This window comes from Rutidosis leptorrhynchoides, chromosome 3, assembly GCF_046630445.1.
Source record: "Rutidosis leptorrhynchoides isolate AG116_Rl617_1_P2 chromosome 3, CSIRO_AGI_Rlap_v1, whole genome shotgun sequence".
Lineage (NCBI taxonomy): Eukaryota > Viridiplantae > Streptophyta > Magnoliopsida > Asterales > Asteraceae > Rutidosis > Rutidosis leptorrhynchoides.
The window spans coordinates 345,680,647-345,699,695 of NC_092335.1; the positions used below are offsets into that span (position 1 = coordinate 345,680,647).

The 19,049-nt window shown below is 35.2% G+C and overlaps 1 protein-coding gene across 1 annotated transcript in view; it reads right to left on the reverse strand.

Moving 5' to 3' along the window:
- LOC139901176 (uncharacterized mitochondrial protein AtMg00810-like) overlaps positions 1–19,049 on the reverse strand; it is a 38,490-nt gene that overhangs the window by 859 nt on the left and 18,582 nt on the right. The gene's annotated exons all lie outside the window — the stretch shown is intronic.

Consider the following 19,049-nt stretch of genomic DNA (forward strand, 5'->3'; position numbering starts at 1 on the left):
ACACAATATCATACAAGCATAGACTCCAAATCTTGTCCTTATTTAAGTATGCGACAGCGGAATCTCTTAATAATCACCTGAGAATAAACATGCTTAAAACGTCAACAAAAATTGTTGGTGAGTTATAGGTTTAACCTATATATATCAAATCGTAACAATAGACCACAAGATTTCATATTTCAATATACATCCCATACATAGAGATAAAAATCATTCATATGGTGAACACCTGGTAACCGACATTAACAAGATGCATATTTAAGAATATCCCCATCATTCCGGGACACCCTTCGGATATGATATAAATTTCGAAGTACTAAAGCATCCGGTACTTTGGATGGGGTTTGTTAGGCCCAATAGATCTATCTTTAGGATTCGCGTCAATTAGGGTGTCTGTTCCCTAATTCTTAGATTACCAGACTTAATAAAAAGGGGCATATTCGATTTCGATAATTCAACCATAGAATGTAGTTTCACGTACTTGTGTCTATTTTGTAAAGCATTTATAAAACCTGCATGTATTCTCATCCCAAAAATATTAGATTTTAAAAGTGGGACTATAACTCACTTTCACAGATTTTTACTTCGTCGGGAAGTAAGAATTGGCCACTGGTCGATTCACGAACCTATAACAAATATGTACATATATATCAAAGTATGTTCAAAATATATTTACAACACTTTTAATACATTTTGATGTTTTAAGTTCATTAAGTCAGCTGTCCTCGTTAGTAACCTACAACTAGTTGTCCACAGTTAGATGTACAGAAATAAATCGATATATATTATCTTGAATCAATCCACGATCCAGTGTATACATATCTCAGTATTGATCACAACTCAAACTATATATATTTTGGAATCAACCTCAACCCTGTATAGCTAACTCCAACATTCACATATAGAGTGTCTATGGTTGTTCCGAAATATATATAGATGTGTCGACATGATAGGTCGAAACATTGTATACGTGTCTATGGTATCTCAAGATTACATAATATACAATACAAGTTGATTAAGTTATGGTTGGAATAGATTTGTTACCAATTTTCACGTAGCTAAAATGAGTAGTTTTTACCAATTTTGTTTTGCTCGCCATTTCTTCGTTTCTAATCCGTTTTGAGTGATTTAAGCGGCCACGGTTTCGTATTGAACTTGAATTTATGAAACTAAACAGAAAAGGTATAGGTTTATAGTCGGAAATACAAGTTACACGTCGTTTTTGAAATAGGTAGTCATTTCCGTCGAAAGAACGACATCTTGATGACTGTTTTGAAAAACATACTTTCACTTTGAGTTTAACCATGATTTTTGGATATGGTTTCATGTTCATAAGAAAAATCATTTTTCCAGAAGTATAGCTTTTAAATCAAAGTTTTTCATAGTTTTTAATTATCCAAACCAAAACAGCCCCCGGTTGTAACTACGACGGCGTAAATCCGGTTTTATGGTGTTTATCGTGTTTTCGGGTTTTAAATCATTAAGTTAGCATATAATTAGATATAGATCATGTGTATAGTTGATTTTAAAAGTGTAGTTATAAGGATTAACTTTATTTGCGAACAAGTTTAGAATTAACTAAACTATGTTCTAGTGATTACTAGTTTACCACTTCGAATATGATAGCTTTTTATGTATGAATCGAATGATGTTATGAACATCATTACTACCTTAAGTTCCTTGGATAAACCTACTGGAAAAGAGAAAAATGGATCTAGCTTCAACGGATCCTTGGATGGCTCGAAGTTCTTGAAGCAGAATCATGACACGAAAACAAGTTCAAGTAAGATCATCACTTGAAATAAGATTGTTATAGTTATAGAAATTGAACCAAAGTTTGAATATTATTATTACCTTGTATAAGAATGATAACCTACTGTAAGAAACAAAGATTTCTTGAGGTTGGATGATCACCTTACAAGATTGGAAGTGAGCTAGCAAACTTGAAAGTATTCTTGATTTTATGTAACTAGAACTTGTAGAATTTAGGAAGAACACTTAGAACTTGAAGATGGAACTTGAGAGAGATAAATTAGATGAAGAAAATTGAAGAATGAAAGTGTTTGTAGGTATTTTTGGTCGTTGGTATATGGATTAGATATAAAGGATATGTAATTTTGTTTTCATGTAAATAAGTCATGAATGATTACTCATATTTTTGTAATTTTATGAGATATTTCATGCTAGTTGCCAAATGATGGTTCCTACATGTGTTAGGTGACTCAAATGGGCTGCTAAGATCTGATAATTGGAGTGTATATACCAATAGTACATACATCTAAAAGCTGTGTATTGTACGAGTACGAATACGGGTGCATACGAGTAGAATTGTTGATGAAACTGAACGAGGATGTAATTGTAAGCATTTTTATTAAGTAGAAGTATTTTGATAAGTGTCTTGAAGTCTTTCAAAAGTGTATGAATACATATTAAAACACTACATGTATATACATTTTAACTGAGTCGTTAAGTCATCGTTAGTCGTTACATGTAAGTGTTGTTTTGAGACCTTTAGGTTAACGATCTTGTTAAATGTTGTTAACCCAAAGTTTATAATATCAAATGAGATTTTAAATTATTATATTATCATGATATTATGATATATTAATATATCTTAATATGATATATACATTTAAATGTCGTTACAACGATAATCGTTACATATATGTCTCGTTTCGAAATCCTTAAGTTAGCAGTCTTGTTTTTACATATGTAGTTCATTGTTAATATACTTAATGATATGTTTACTTATCATAGTATCATGTTAACTATATATATATCCGTATATATGTCATCATATAGTTTTTACAAGTTTTAACGTTCGTGAATCACCGGTCAACTTGGGTGGTCAATTGTCTATATGAAACCTATTTCAATTAATCAAGTCTTAACAAGTTTGATTGCTTAACATATTGGAAACACTTAATCATGTAAATAACAATTTAATTTAATATATATAAACATGGAAAAGTTCGGGTCACTACAGTACCTACCCGTTAAATAAATTTCGTCCCGAAATTTTAAGTAGTTGGAGGTGTTGACGTATCTTCTGGAAATAAGTGCGGGTATTTCTTCTTCATCTGATCTTCTCATTCCCAGGTGAACTCGGGTCCTCTACGAGCATTCCATCGAACCTTAACAATTGGTATCTTGTTTTGTTTAAGTCTTTTAACCTCACGATCCATTATTTCGACGGGTTCTTCGATGAATTGAAGTTTTTCGTTGATTTGGATTTCGTCTAATGGAATAGTGAGATCTTCTTTAGCAAAACATTTCTTCAAATTCGAGATGTGGAAAGTGTTATGTACAGCCGCGAGTTGTTGAGGTTGATAGCATTTCGTATGCCCGAGAGACGTATTTAATCAATGTGGCTAATGTGTTATGATCCAAGTCGGGTCATACCCAATAACAAACTTCTAACACCTTATTCGTATTTAATCTTTACGAATGGATCGTTAATTAAGTACGCGACACTTGGATTTTAGAAAATCGGTTTTCTGAAATATTATCACTTGAGATAAATTATTTGGATAATTTATATTTAATTATTTATAGGTTTAAATAATTAAGTTGTGTTATATTTTATAAAAGGTTTATAAAATATGTAAGTTACAAATGCATGTTTCTTTTATACAAGTTTTATAAACTTATATACAAGTTTTATAAAAACTTATATCTTGTATAAAATAAAGAAAGTGTGGGCAGATTTTGTAGCCCCAAGAATGACCATTCCATGCTTATTCTTGTTGTTTTCAAGAACACACTTCCACATGAAGCATGCTAGCATCTTATACCAAGTGATTGACTCAAGAATATGACTTGAAGTTGAAAAACTCTCCTTGTTTTCCTGCTGCCATTCACGAACTGGTTGAGCTGAAACAAGGGTCCAATAATTTCATTTGCAAGCTCACTCAAGTGTCATAAAATCCTAACTAAACATAAGAGGTGTTGGGGTTCAAGTTTGGGGTATTATCCTCTTGAGGTTTCATAGTTTTGAAGCTTGCATTCACCATCATTTCTAAGTAGCTGCTGATCGGTTTTATTGGGTCCAAAAGAAGTGGTTTCAAGCTTGATTTGCAAGGTCATTAGGGTTCTAAAGTTTAGCAAAACTTTAGGGTGGTGTTGTAGAACAAGCTTGGTGTTTTCATTCTCATATTCATCAACTTTTGGAATAAAGTTACCTCCTAACTTGGAGAAGGTATAATTCCATGAACTAGCTCTATTTACATTATAGCATATTGTTTACAAGACTAGATTCTTTCATGGAATACATTTAAAAAGGTTAAAACACATTAAACAAATTAAAAATTTGCTTCCGCTTGCTCTCTTTGAAAATGCCGAATTATACATACACCTAAATGGGTTTTGTGGTTTTGTTTAAATGTTGTATTCCATCAATGGTATCAGAGCCAAAGTCTTGTTAATATGCTTCTTGTTTTGGCTAGTAAACTCATTTACCTTACAATCTACTAACATGCTTGAAAGTAGAATGTAAAAATCATGAGTTTTGGTGGGTGTGGTGACTTGGCCGAAAATTTTGGGTTCCAAAAGTGGGTTTGGGACTTCAAGTTTGGCCAAGACTTGTTGTTATGTTATTGTTCACAATCAAGCCTTGACCATGTGTTTGTATGGTTGTATGTTGTGATTGATTTATTCATTTTATGGTTTGTAATATTAATCATTCATTTGGTTGTAATAATTTGTAATATTCATTCATTTGTAATTTATTTTATATTTGGTATGTAAAATAGATTAGGTTGTAATTTCCTTTTCTAGAAAAATGTATTAGGTTATATATTTTGTAAAAAGAAAAGTGAAGATTCAAGAAGATTACAAGATGGAGCATAAGGATACAAGAGCTAGTGGGAGATTTGTTAATCTCTTACTTTGTACTTTAACCCTTTAGGTAACACTTGTTTTGGCTAAACAAGTGTTCACCACCATGGCTTGATTGTGGACCTTCTTATTTGCATGCTTGTATGTTTGTTGTGTATGTGTTTGGTTGATACAAGTTCACATGAATACACTTGCAAAAATGACATTATAATTGGTTATAATCATAACAACAAAATGACACTAATAAATGGTTATTAAGGACATATATAAAAGGATAACAAATTGGTTTATATCTAGTAATTGGTTTACTAAAAGAACATGAAAATGGATTTTCATAAAGTGCTACACACCAAATGCATGTTGGTGTATAGCTATTTGTTTTCTAAAACTAGAATGTAGAAAACTTAAAATCCCTTTAACCAAAACAAGGAAAACAAGTTAAACGCCATCCTTTTGTATGAACACTTAGACATATTAGAAAACTCTTGATGGGATAAAGGTCACCTAACCGTCATGAGCGGACCAATATGAATAAGGTACACTTCGCATACATGTGGGATAAAGGTCACCTAACCACTTGTATGTTAAGTCTACATGTTTACACAAGTAGGACGACTTGATTTGGGAATCATGAACTTAGGGTCACCGAAGCATGATGAACAAATAGGCGTTGATGGGATTTATATGCCATGCAAAAGGATTGCATGATCCCATAACTTAGAAGTTGCAAAAGGATTGCAATTGTCATTATGACTACCTAGCTAAATCAAATGCCGGGATAAAGGTTACCTAACCGGAATTTGATTTACCGTTGGATTCTAAAATTTAATAAGACAATTAATATTAAAAGGGTATTGTTTATTAAATATAAAATCGATACTTAAATGAACTTTGTTAAATTTTGTAGATGGCCGCAAACAACAACAACAACATACCAAATGCACCAATTAATCTACATAACCTATCACTAAGGTCCCTCCTTGAGAAAGATAAACTCAATCATACGAACTTTATGGATTGGTTCCGTAATTTAAGAATTGTCCTCAAACTTGAGGACAAAGCGTATGTGTTGGAGGACCCCATTCCCGATCAACCGGACGAGAATGATACGGAAGCAATGGCAATTTGGGACAAGTATTGCACCGATTCGGTGCAAGTCGGTTGCCTAATGCTTGGGACTATGATTCCCGAACTTCAAAAAGATTTCGAGCATCATAGTGCATATGACATGATTACGCAATTGAAGGAGATGTTCCTTCAACAAGCGCGTGTCGAGCGCTTTGAGACCGTTCGGGCGTTACATGCATGTCGTATGGACGACTCCCAATCTGTGTCATCTTATGTCCTTAGGATGAAAAGCCTTATCGATCGCGCTAACCGCCTCAACCTAAACATTTCCAATGAGCTTGCCACCGATCTTATCCTAAACTCCTTATCAAAAAGGTTTGATCAATTTGTAGTTAACTACAATATGAATGGGATGGAGAAAAGCATTGGTGAACTTCATGGTATGCTTAGGACAGCGGAAACTAGCATGGGTAAAAGGGCTTTACCCGTGTTGGCGATTGAACAAGGTGGGTCCAAAGGTAACACCTCTAAGCCAAAGGTGGCTAAGAGAAAAGGACCCACCTATCAAGGCAAAGGGAAGGGGAAGATGGTTACCCCAACCATCAACAAGGCTAAGAAGCAAAAGGTAGCCGAAAAGGCAAACCCCATGGAAGACCCGTGTTTCGGTTGCGGTGAAATGGGTCACTGGAAGCGAAATTGCCCGGTCTACCTTAAAGAGTTGAAGGACAAGAGGGATGCGGGGCAAACCTCAGGTAATATATATATGGTATATATTGAGCTTAACATTACTTCTTCTAATACATGGGTATTAGACACGGGATGTGGAACTCATATTTGCAATTCTTTGCAGGGGTTCAAAAGAAGTGATCATATGGCGGGAACATCAAGTCTCTATATGGGCAATGGTGCAAAGGTGCATGTTAAAGCTCAAGGAGATTTTGTTTTGAAGCTTCCAAGCGGATTGGAGCTTATTTTAAATGATGTTTTGTATGCTCCGGATTTGTGTAGAAACATTATTTCTATTTCTCGCTTAAAACAATGTGGTTACAATGTTAATTTTATTGATGATGATATTCATGTTTCTAAAGATGATGTGTTCTATTTCAAGGCTTCGCCTTCAAATGGGATTTATGAATTAGTCCATGATGATGCATCGTCTAGCTCAATATACCATACTAGCACCAAGAAACTCAAAAAGGATTTGAGTGATTCCTACTTATGGCATTGTCGCCTTGGTCACATAAACAAGAATCGAATGCATACACTTCAAAAGAATGGACTCTTGAAGGCAAATGAGATAGACTCATTCGATGTATGCGAATCTTGTTTACAAGGCAAGATGACTAAAGCACCTTTCAAAGGGACATATGAAAGGGCTAAAGACTTATTGGGATTAATACATTCGGATGTATGTGGACCCTTTAAGCCCATGACTAGGAATGGTGAAAGATACTTTGTTACATTCATTGATGACTTCAGTCGTTTCGGATATGTCTACTTATTAAGACATAAGGATGAAACATTTGAAGCATTCAAAGAATATCAAAACGAAGTACAAAATCAACTCAACAAGACAATCAAGGTACTTCGTACCGATAGAGGAGGTGAATACCTAAGCGATGCTTTCCAAGATCATCTTAGGAGTTGTGGGATTATCTCACAACTTACTCCACCAGGAACACCCCAACTTAATGGAGTTTCCGAAAGGAGGAACAGAACCCTAATGGATATGGTTCGATCTATGATGGCAAGAAGCTCGTTACCTCTATCATTTTGGGGTTATTGTCTATGCTCTGCGGCCCGTATTTTAAATATGGCCCCAACCAAGAAAGTGGAGCGAACTCCTCATGAGATGTGGTTTGGAAAACCTCCTTCTCTTTCATACTTGAAAGTATGGGGATGTGAAGCTTATCCTAAGCGCTTCGTCGCTAACAAGCTAAATGCTCGATCCACGAAGTGTATCTTCATAGGATATCCCAAGGATGATATGGGATACTATTTCTATGATCCGACCGAGCAAAATGTATTTGTTGCTCGAAAGGCGGAATTCTTTGAAACTAAGTTCCTATTGGAAGGAAATAGTGAAAGGAAGATAGATTTTGATGAGGTTCAAGATCAAATAGATGATACACAATTGGTTGACGCTAGCACTCAACATGAAAATGTTGAGGATGATCAAATGGATGATCAAAGTATACAAAATGTTCGTAGATCTGGTAGGATTAGTAACCCTCCTGAGAGATATGGGTTTCTCATAGATGGTTGCTATACGATTGATTTGGATGAACCAATCAACTACCAAGATGCTTTATCAAGGACTGATAAAGACAAATGGCAGGAAGCCATGAACTCCGAGATGAAATCCATGTATGACAACCAAGTTTGGGAACTTGTTGTGCAACCTCCTGGCTCTAAGCTAGTTGATTGCAAATGGCTTTTCAAGATGAAAACCGACAAATATGGAAACTTGGATACATACAAAGCTAGACTTGTAGCAAGAGGTTTCACTCAAACTCAAGGGATTGATTATGATGAAACTTTTTCACCTGTAGCAATGCTAAAGTCTATCAGGATATTATTTGCCATTGCTGCTCATTATGATTATGAAATATGGCAAATGGATGTCAAAACCGCTTTCCTAAATGGATATCTTGAGGAAGATATCTACATGGTTCAGCCTGAAGGTTTTGTTGATCCTAAACATCCTGACAAAGTATGTAAATTAAAGAAGTCAATCTACGGACTAAAACAAGCATCTAGAATGTGGAATCATCGTTTTAATGAGGAGGCCAAGAAATTTGGCTTCATTAAAAATGGTGATGAAGCTTGTGTATACAAGAAAGCTAGTGGGAGTACTGTCATGTTCCTTGTACTATATGTGGATGATATATTATTATTTGGTAATGATATTCCCACAATGGAAGGAGTCAAAACATGGCTAAGAAGCTGCTTCTCCATTAAAGATCTTGGAGAAGCACAACACATATTGGGGATTGGGATCTATAGAGATAGATCCAAGAAATTGATAGGTTTAAGTCAAAGTACATACATTGACAAAGTCTTGAAAAGGTTCAAGATGGAGTACTCTAAGAGAGGTTTGGTACCTATTCAAAGAGGAACCATTCTCAGTACATCTCAGTGTCCTACCACGAAAGATGAACAAGAGAGAATGAAGAAAGTCCCATATGCGTCTGCTATTGGGTCAATCATGTATGCAATGATATGTACTAGACCGGATGTGTCATGCGCTTTGAGCTTGACAAGTAGATACCAGAATAACCCAGGAAACGATCATTGGATTGCGGTTAAAAGTATATTGAAATACCTTAGAAGGACTAAGGACATGTTTCTAATATACGGATCTGGTGAGGATGAACTCGTAGTAAAAGGTTACGTGGATGCGAGTTTCCAAACTGATCAAGATGATTCTCGATCACAGTCCGGTTATGTCTTCATGTTAAATGGAGGTGCAGTCTCTTGGAAGAGTTCGAAACAGGGAGTTGTTGCATTATCCACTACAGAATCGGAATACATTGCCGCCTCATTGGCAGCTCAGGAAGCTGCATGGATAAAGAAATTTGTTGACGACTTAGGAGTGGTCCCTACCATTCAAGACCCTCTTGAGATCTTTTGTGACAACGAGGGAGCAATAGCTCAAATCAAAGAACCTCGCGATCACCAAAAGACACGTCACATTAAACGGCGATTCAACTACATAAGGGATGAAGTTGAAAATGGAATGATATGTATTCGCAAAGTTCACACAGATCAAAATATTGCGGATCCACTCACGAAGCTCCTACATAATCCAAAGCACGAAAGACATGTTAGTGCAATGGGACTTCGATATTCTAGTGATTGGTTATGATCTGTTTTATGTATTGTACCGGAACGAATTGTTCAAACTCATTAATATAATTGTGGTTTAATTTATTTTGAGTTAAGTTCCTATTTAGCATATTTATCCATGAATAAATAATTATTCTAAATTCCGTAGTTGATCACATCTGTGGGAACAAATGTGAGGTTTAAACTATTATGAACTTGGATTGGTTTACATTCGCGAACTGAATGTGGGGCAAGGTTGCAACCAAGGTTCATAGATATTTGTGGGATACAAATATTGGAAGACCCGCTCTCAAGACTTACTGTATGGAGCCTTTGTGGTTGATCACATGTAATCTTGAGTAAAGGCGAATATCATTGTATCCTCTGACCTGAGATACATATTGGGTTCAGATATTCACTTTGTATTATGCCTTGATTCTTTCCTTCACTATTCTGAAATATGGTAGCTCATAAGGAAGAACTCAGGTATATTGCAAAGCGTATATCTAGGACGTATGTTGTCAAGATGGAATTTGTCCCTCTTATTCGTTGAGAGTCAGATGTCTAAGGCCTGATAAAGTTAAATCTATAAGAGAGTGATCATTCTATGTCTCTTGGATTTAACATGACATCCAGGACAAAAGGATATATTGATAGATTCACCTAATCATGTTCGAGATGGGAACTCGAAAGGGATGATGTTATTGAATGGCACAAAGTCATAACATATTAGGGGTGATGGACGGTGTGTTAGGCTGTATCCATCATTTGCATTAGTTTCATACGTTTCTCGTGCAAGTGGGAGATTGATAGCATTTCGTATGCCCGAGAGACGTATTTAATCAATGTGGCTAATGTGTTATGATCCAAGTCGGGTCATACCCAATAACAAACTTCTAACACCTTATTCGTATTTAATCTTTACGAATGGATCGTTAATTAAGTACGCGACACTTGGATTTTAGAAAATCGGTTTTCTGAAATATTATCACTTGAGATAAATTATTTGGATAATTTATATTTAATTATTTATAGGTTTAAATAATTAAGTTGTGTTATATTTTATAAAAGGTTTATAAAATATGTAAGTTACAAATGCATGTTTCTTTTATACAAGTTTTATAAACTTATATACAAGTTTTATAAAAACTTATATCTTGTATAAAATAAAGGAAGTGTGGGCAGATTTTGTAGCCCCAAGAATGACCATTCCATGCTTATTCTTGTTGTTTTCAAGAACACACTTCCACATGAAGCATGCTAGCATCTTATACCAAGTGATTGACTCAAGAATATGACTTGAAGTTGAAAAACTCTCCTTGTTTTCCTGCTGCCATTCACGAACTGGTTGAGCTGAAACAAGGGTCCAATAATTTCATTTGCAAGCTCACTCAAGTGTCATAAAATCCTAACTAAACATAAGAGGTGTTGGGGTTCAAGTTTGGGGTATTATCCTCTTGAGGTTTCATAGTTTTGAAGCTTGCATTCACCATCATTTCTAAGTAGCTGCTGATCGGTTTTATTGGGTCCAAAAGAAGTGGTTTCAAGCTTGATTTGCAAGGTCATTAGGGTTCTAAAGTTTAGCAAAACTTTAGGGTGGTGTTGTAGAACAAGCTTGGTGTTTTCATTCTCATATTCATCAACTTTTGGAATAAAGTTACCTCCTAACTTGGAGAAGGTATAATTCCATAAACTAGCTCTATTTACATTATAGCATATTGTTTACAAGACTAGATTCTTTCATGGAATACATTTAAAAAGGTTAAAACACATTAAACAAATTAAAAAATTGCTTCCGCTTGCTCTCTTTGAAAATGCCGAATTATACATACACCTAAATGGGTTTTGTGGTTTTGTTTAAATGTTGTATTCCATCAGAGGTAACTCAATTCGGTAAGCTACTGGTCCGACACGATCAATAATCTTGAATGGTCCAATATACCTTGGATTTAATTTACCTCGTTTACCAAATCGAACAACGCCTTTCCAAGGTGCTACCTTAAGCATGACCATCTCTCCAATTTCAAATTCTATATCTTTTCTTTTAATGTCGGCGTAGCTCTTTTGTCGACTTTGGGCGGTTTTCAACCGTTGTTGAATTTGGATGATCTTCTCGGTAGTTTCTTGTATTATCTCCGGACCCGTAATCTGTCTATCCCCCACTTCACTCCAACAAATTGGAGACCTGCACTTTCTACCATAAAGTGCTTCAAATGGCGCCATCTCAATGCTTGAATGGTAGCTGTTGTTGTAGGAAAATTCTGCTAACGGTAGATGTCGATCCCAACTGTTTCCGAAATCAATAACACATGCTCGTAGCATATCTTCAAGCGTTTGTATCATCCTTTCACTCTGCCCATCAGTTTGTGGATGATAGACAGTACTCATGTCTAGACGAGTTCCTAATGCTTGCTGTAATGTCTGCCAGAATCTTGAAATAAATCTGCCATCCCTATAAGAGATAATAGAGATTGGTATTCCATGTATGGAGACGACTTCCTTCAAATACAGTCGTGCTAACTTCTCCATCTTGTCATCTTCTCTTATTGGCAGGAAGTGTGCTGATTTGGTGAGACGATCAACTATTACCCAAATAGTATCAAAACCACTTGCAGTACTTGGCAATTTAGTGATGAAATCCATGGTAATGTTTTCCCATTTCCATTCCGGGATTTCGGGTTTTTGAAGTAGACCTGATGGTTTCTGATGCTCAGCTTTGACCTTAGAACACGTCAAACATTCTCCTACGTATTTAGCAACATTGGCTTTCATACCCGGCCACCAAAAATGTTTCTTGAGATCCTTGTACATCTTCCCCGTTCCAGGATGTATTGAGTATCTGGTTTTATGAGCTTCTCTAAGTACCATTTCTCTCATATCTCCAAATTTTGGTACCCAAATCCTTTCAGCCCTATACTGTAGTGACCCGAACTTTTCCATGTTTATATATATATTAATTGAGATTGATATTTACATGATTAAATGTTTCCAACATGTTAAGCAATCAAACTTGTTAAGACTTGATTAATTGAAATATGTTTCATATAGATAATTGACCACCCAAGTTGACCGGTGATTCACGAACGTCAAAACTTGTAAAAACTATATGATGACATATATATGGATATATATATAGTTAACGTGATACTATGATAAGTAAACATATCATTAAGTATATTAACAATGAACTACATATGTAAAAACAAGACTACTAACTTAATGATTTTTAAACGAGACATATATGTAACGATTATCGTTGTAAAGACATTTAATGTATATATATCATATTAAGAGATATTCATACATGATAATATCATGATAATATAATAATTTAAAATCTCATTTGATATTATAATCATTGGGTTAACAACATTTAACAAGATCGTTAACCTAAAGGTTTCAAAACAACACTTACATGTAACGACTAACGATGACTTAACGACTCAGTTAAAATGTATATACATGTAGTGTTTTAATATGTATTTATACACTTTTGAAAGACTTCAATACACTTATCAAAATACTTCTACTTAACAAAAATGCTTACAATTACATCCTCGTTCAGTTTCATCAACAATTCTACTCGTATGCACCCGTATTCGTACTCGTACAATAGACAGCTTTTAGATGTATGTACTATTGGTATATACACTCCAATGATCAGCTCTTAGCAGCCCATGTGAGTCACCTAACACATGTGGGAACCATCATTTGGCAACTAGCATAAAATATCTCATAAAATTACAAAAATATGAGTAATCATTCATGACTTATTTACATGAAAACAAAATTACATATCCTTTATATCTAATCCATACACCAACGACCAAAAACACCTACAAACACTTTCATTCTTCAATTTTCTTCATCTAATTGATCTCTCTCAAGTTCTATCTTCAAGTTCTAAGTGTTCTTCATATATTTTACAAGTTCTAGTTACATAAAATCAAGAATACTTTCAAGTTTGCTAGCTCACTTCCAATCTTGTAAGGTGATCATCCAACCTCAAAAAATCTTTGTTTCTTACAGTAGGTTATCAATATAATACAAGAACTTCGAGCCATCCAAGGATCCGTTGAAGCTAGATCCATTTTTCTCTTTTCCAGTAGGTTTATCCAAGGAACTTAAGGTAGTAATGATGTTCATAACATCATTCGATTCATACATATAAAGCTATCTTATTCGAAGGTTTAAACTTGTAATCACTAGAACATAGTTTAGTTAATTCTAAACTTGTTCGCAAACAAAAGTTAATCCTTCTAACTTGACTTTTAAAATCAACTAAACACATGTTCTATATCTATATGATATGCTAACTTAATGATTTAAAACCTGGAAACACGAAAAACACCGTAAAACCGGATTTACGCCGTCGTAGTAACACCGCGGGCTGTTTTGGGTTAGTTAATTAAAAACTATGATAAACTTTGATTTAAAAGTTGTTATTCTGAGAAAATGATTTTTATTATGAACATGAAACTATAGCCAAAAATTATGGTTAAACTCAAAGTGGAAGTATGTTTTCTAAAATGGTCATCTAGACGTCGTTCTTTCGACTGAAATGACTACCTTTACAAAAACGACTTGTAACTTATTTTTCTGACTATAAACCTATACTTTTTCTGTTTAGATTCATAAAATAGAGTTCAATATGAAACCATAGCAATTTGATTCACTCAAAACGGATTTAAAATGAAGAAGTTATGGGTAAAACAAGATTGGATAATTTTTCTCATTTAGGCTACGTGAAAATTGGTAACAAATCTATTCCAACCATAACTTAATCAACTTGTATTGTATATTATGTAATCTTGAGATACCATAGACACGTATACAATGTTTCAACCTATCATGTCGACACATCTATATATATTTCGGAATAACCATAGACACTCTATATGTGAATGTTGGAGTTAGCTATACAGGGTTGAGGTTGATTCCAAAATATATATAGTTTGAGTTGTGATCAATACTGAGATACGTATACACTGGGTCGTGGATTGATTCAAGATAATATTTATCGATTTATTTCTGTACATCTAACTGTGGACAACTAGTTGTAGGTTACTAACAAGGACAGCTGACTTAATAAATTTAAAACATCAAAATATATTAAAAGTATTATAAATATATTTTGAACATACTTTGATATATATGTATATATTGTTATAGGTTCGTGAATCAACCAGTGGTCAAGTCTTACTTCCCGACGAAGTAAAAATCTGTGAAAGTGAGTTATAGTCCCACTTTTAAAATCTAATATTTTTGGGATGAGAATACATGCAGGTTTTATAAATGATTTACAAAGTAGACACAAGTATGTGAAACTACATTCTATGGTTGAATTATCGAAATCGAATATGCCCCTTTTTATTAAGTCTGGTAATCTAAGAATTAGGGAACAGACACCCTAATTGACGCGAATCCTAAAGATAGATCTATTGGGCCTAACAAACCCCATCCAAAGTACCGGATGCTTTAGTACTTCGAAATTTATATCATATCCGAAGGGTGTCCCGGAATGATGGGGATATTCTTATATATGCATCTTGTTAATGTCGGTTACCAGGTGTTCACCATATGAATGATTTTTATCACTATGTATGAGATGTGTATTGAAATATGAAATCTTGTGGTCTATTATTATGATTTGATATATATAGGTTAAACCTATAACTCACCAACATTTTTGTTGACGTTTTAAGCATGTTTATTCTCAGGTGATTATTAAGAGCTTCCGCTGTTGCATACTTAAATAAGGACGAGATTTGGAGTCCATGCTTGTATGATATTGTGTAAAAACTGCATTCAAGAAACTTATTTTGTTGTAACATATTTGTATTGTAAACCATTATGTAATGGTCGTGTGTAAACATGATATTTTAGATTATCATTATTTGATAATCTACGTAAAGTTTTTTTTAAACCATTATCTATGAAATAAAGGTTATGGTTTGTTTTAAAAATGAATGCAGTCTTTGAAGAAAAAAAACGTCTCATATAGAGGTCAAAACCTCGCAACGAAATCAATTAATATGGAACGTTTTTAATAAATAAGAACGGGATATTTCAGTTGGTATCCGAGCGTTGGTCTTAGAGAACCAGAATTTTGCATTAGTGTGTCTTATCGAGTTTGTTAGGATGCATTAGTGAGTCTGGACTTCGACCGTGTTTACTTGAAAAATAATTGCTTAACAAATTTTGTTGGAAACTATATATTTTTAACATGTGAATATTATGTGATATATTAATCTCTTAACGCGTTTGATATTATGTGATAGATGTCTACCTCTAGAACAAGTCCCATTGACTCACCTAATAATAATGAAGAGTCAAATGTAAATTGGAATGATTCATGGACTGATTCACAAGTTCCCGAAGAGGAACCGGAAGAAGAGTCGGAACCTGAAGAAGAATCGGAACCGGAAGAAGAATCGGAACAGGATGAAGAAGTAGAACCGGTGGGAGAAATAATAAAACGGTTAAGTCAAAGAAAATCCTCAATCAGCCGACCAAGGTTAATTATGGTCAATGGTGTTTCCGCCAAGGAAGCAAAATATTGGGAGGATTACCAATTCTCCGATGAATCGGATTCCAACGAGAATTCCGATGATGTTATAGAAATTACCCCAATTGAATTTAAAAAGGCAAAAGAAAATAATAAGGGAAAGGGCATAAAAATAGAGAAATCTAATTCCAACCCCGATGAACTTTATATGTATCGTCAACCCCCGAAGTCCTTAAGTTGTAACAATGACCCGGGAACCTCTAAACCACCAGGTTTTTCTAAACCGTTGTGGAAAACGACAGTTAGTATTAGGGGAACATCATATATCCCTAGAAACTTGGCAAAACGAACCAAAACCGAAGAAGAAGAAACGAGCGAGTCAGAATAAGATAGTTGTATTCGTGTGGTGTAATATATGTAATATAGTGTGCTTATGCTTTATGATATATATAAAAATTGCTTGTGTTAATAAGTATTTTTTTATGAATCTAACTCTTGTCTATTTTACAGTTTAAAAACACAAAATGGATAGACAACCCAATATTTTAAGAGACCTACCCGGAGACATGATTGATGAAATCTTGTCTAGAGTCGGTCAGAATTCCTCGGCACAACTATTTAAGGCGAGATCAGTTTGTAAGACATTCGAAGAACGTTCCAAGAATGTCTTGGTTTATAAGAGACTTTCGTTTGAAAGATAGGGGATATCACATTGGGAAACCCATAAGTTACGATGTGTTTACTTTGACGCATATATTGCGGGGAACCCAAATGCTATTTTACGCAACGGGTTAAGAAATTATTTTGACTCAATATATCCGAATATTGGACTTCGTGATTTAGAAAAAGCGGCTAACATGCAACATAAAGAAGCATGTTATGCTTACGGATTAGTAATGTTCGCTTCTCACCAAAGTGAGAATAAGAACATCGGGCTATAACTATTAAACAAAACGTTTCCACAAGTGACGGAGTCGGTAATTGGGGTAAGAAATGAGGTTTTTAGATTGTTACGGGACTGTTGGACATTACGTAACCCTCGTCCCTTTGACGACGTTACAACACGCTGTCTTATCAACGGCCATAACGGTTATGTTCCACAAGACCAAGGATGGGAAGTAGTCCTAGTAAAACCAGAATGCATGACTTGTTTCTGGACGTATGAATTACGTGTCTTTATTGCCTTTACTGAACGACTTGTGTACTAGCTAGAATTATCTTCACAACTATCTTTTATCAAAGTTATTGTGTGCTATATTTCATGCTTTATGTAAAATAAGCGGTATTGTAAGTTTGTAAAATATTGTATAAAAGTTTGAACGCGAAATATTATTATAATCAGTTTTTCATATAGAATTGTAGTAGTTGAATTGTATATTAGCTACTAAGTATGAACTTAAGGGGTAGGTACTACCCGAATTTAAACTTATAAAACGCTAATATGAAGAAAAAGCTTTTATAAATGAGTTCATATTATGCTACGAAATACTATTAACTACTCTTAATATTCTGTATGATTAACTTGTTCCATTTGACTATTTTGAAGGAAATGGCACCGACTACTCGACACACCGTGAATATGAATGAAGAGGAATTCCGTACTTTTCTAGCTTCAAACATAGCCGCAGTACAGGCTGCGCTACATACCAACAATAACCTTGGATCTAGCAGTACAGGAAATCGTGTAGGATGCACCTACAAAGAATTCACTGCCTGCAAACCTTTGGAATTTGATGGAACCGAAGGACCGATCGGATTGAAACGGTGGACCGAGAAGGTCGAATCGGTGTTTGCCATAAGTAAGTGTACTGAAGAGGACAAAGTGAAGTACGCTACACATACCTTCACAGGTTCTGCATTAACATGGTGGAATACCTATCTAGAGCAAGTGGGACAAGACGATGCGTACGCACTACCGTGGTCAGCATTCAAGCACTTGATGAACGAGAAGTACCGTCCCAGAACCGAGGTCAATAAGCTCAAGACAGAACTTAGAGGGTTACGAACCCAAGGATTTGATATTACCACGTACGAAAGACGATTCACAGAATTGTGCCTATTGTGTCCGGGAGCATTCGAAGATGAGGAAGAGAAGATCGACGCGTTTGTGAAAGGATTACCGGAAAGAATCCAAGAAGATATAAGTTCACACGAGCCCGCCTCTATACAACAGGCATGTAGAATGGCTCACAAACTAGTGAACCAGATTGAAGAAAGAATTAAAGAACAGACTGCTGAAGAGGCCAATGTGAAGCAAGTCAAAAGAAAGTGGGAGGAAAGCGGTGATAAGAATCACCAATACAACAACAACAGCAATTACAACAATAATCGCAACAATTATCCCAACAATCGCAACATCAATCGCAACTACAACAAACGGCCCAACAACAACAACAACAACAACAGCAACTACAACAATCATCCCAACAACAATAATAACCGCAACAACAACAACAATCAGAAGCAGCTATGCCAAAGGTGTGAAAAGTATCACTCGGGGTTCAGCACCAAATTTTGCAACAAGTGTAAAAGAAATGGTCATAGCGCGGCGAAGTGTGAGGTCTACGGACCAGGGGTTAATAGAACGAAAGGAACAAATGGTGTCGGAACGAGTAATGGCGGAGCAAGTAGTGTCGGAGCAAGTTATGCCAATGTAGTTTGTTATAAATGTGGAAAACCGGGCCAAATTATTAGAAATTGCCCGAACCAGGAGAACACGAATGGACAAGGCCGCGGAAGAGTTTTCAATATTAATGCGGCAGAGGCACAGGAAGACCCGGAGCTTGTTACGGGTACGTTTCTTATTGAC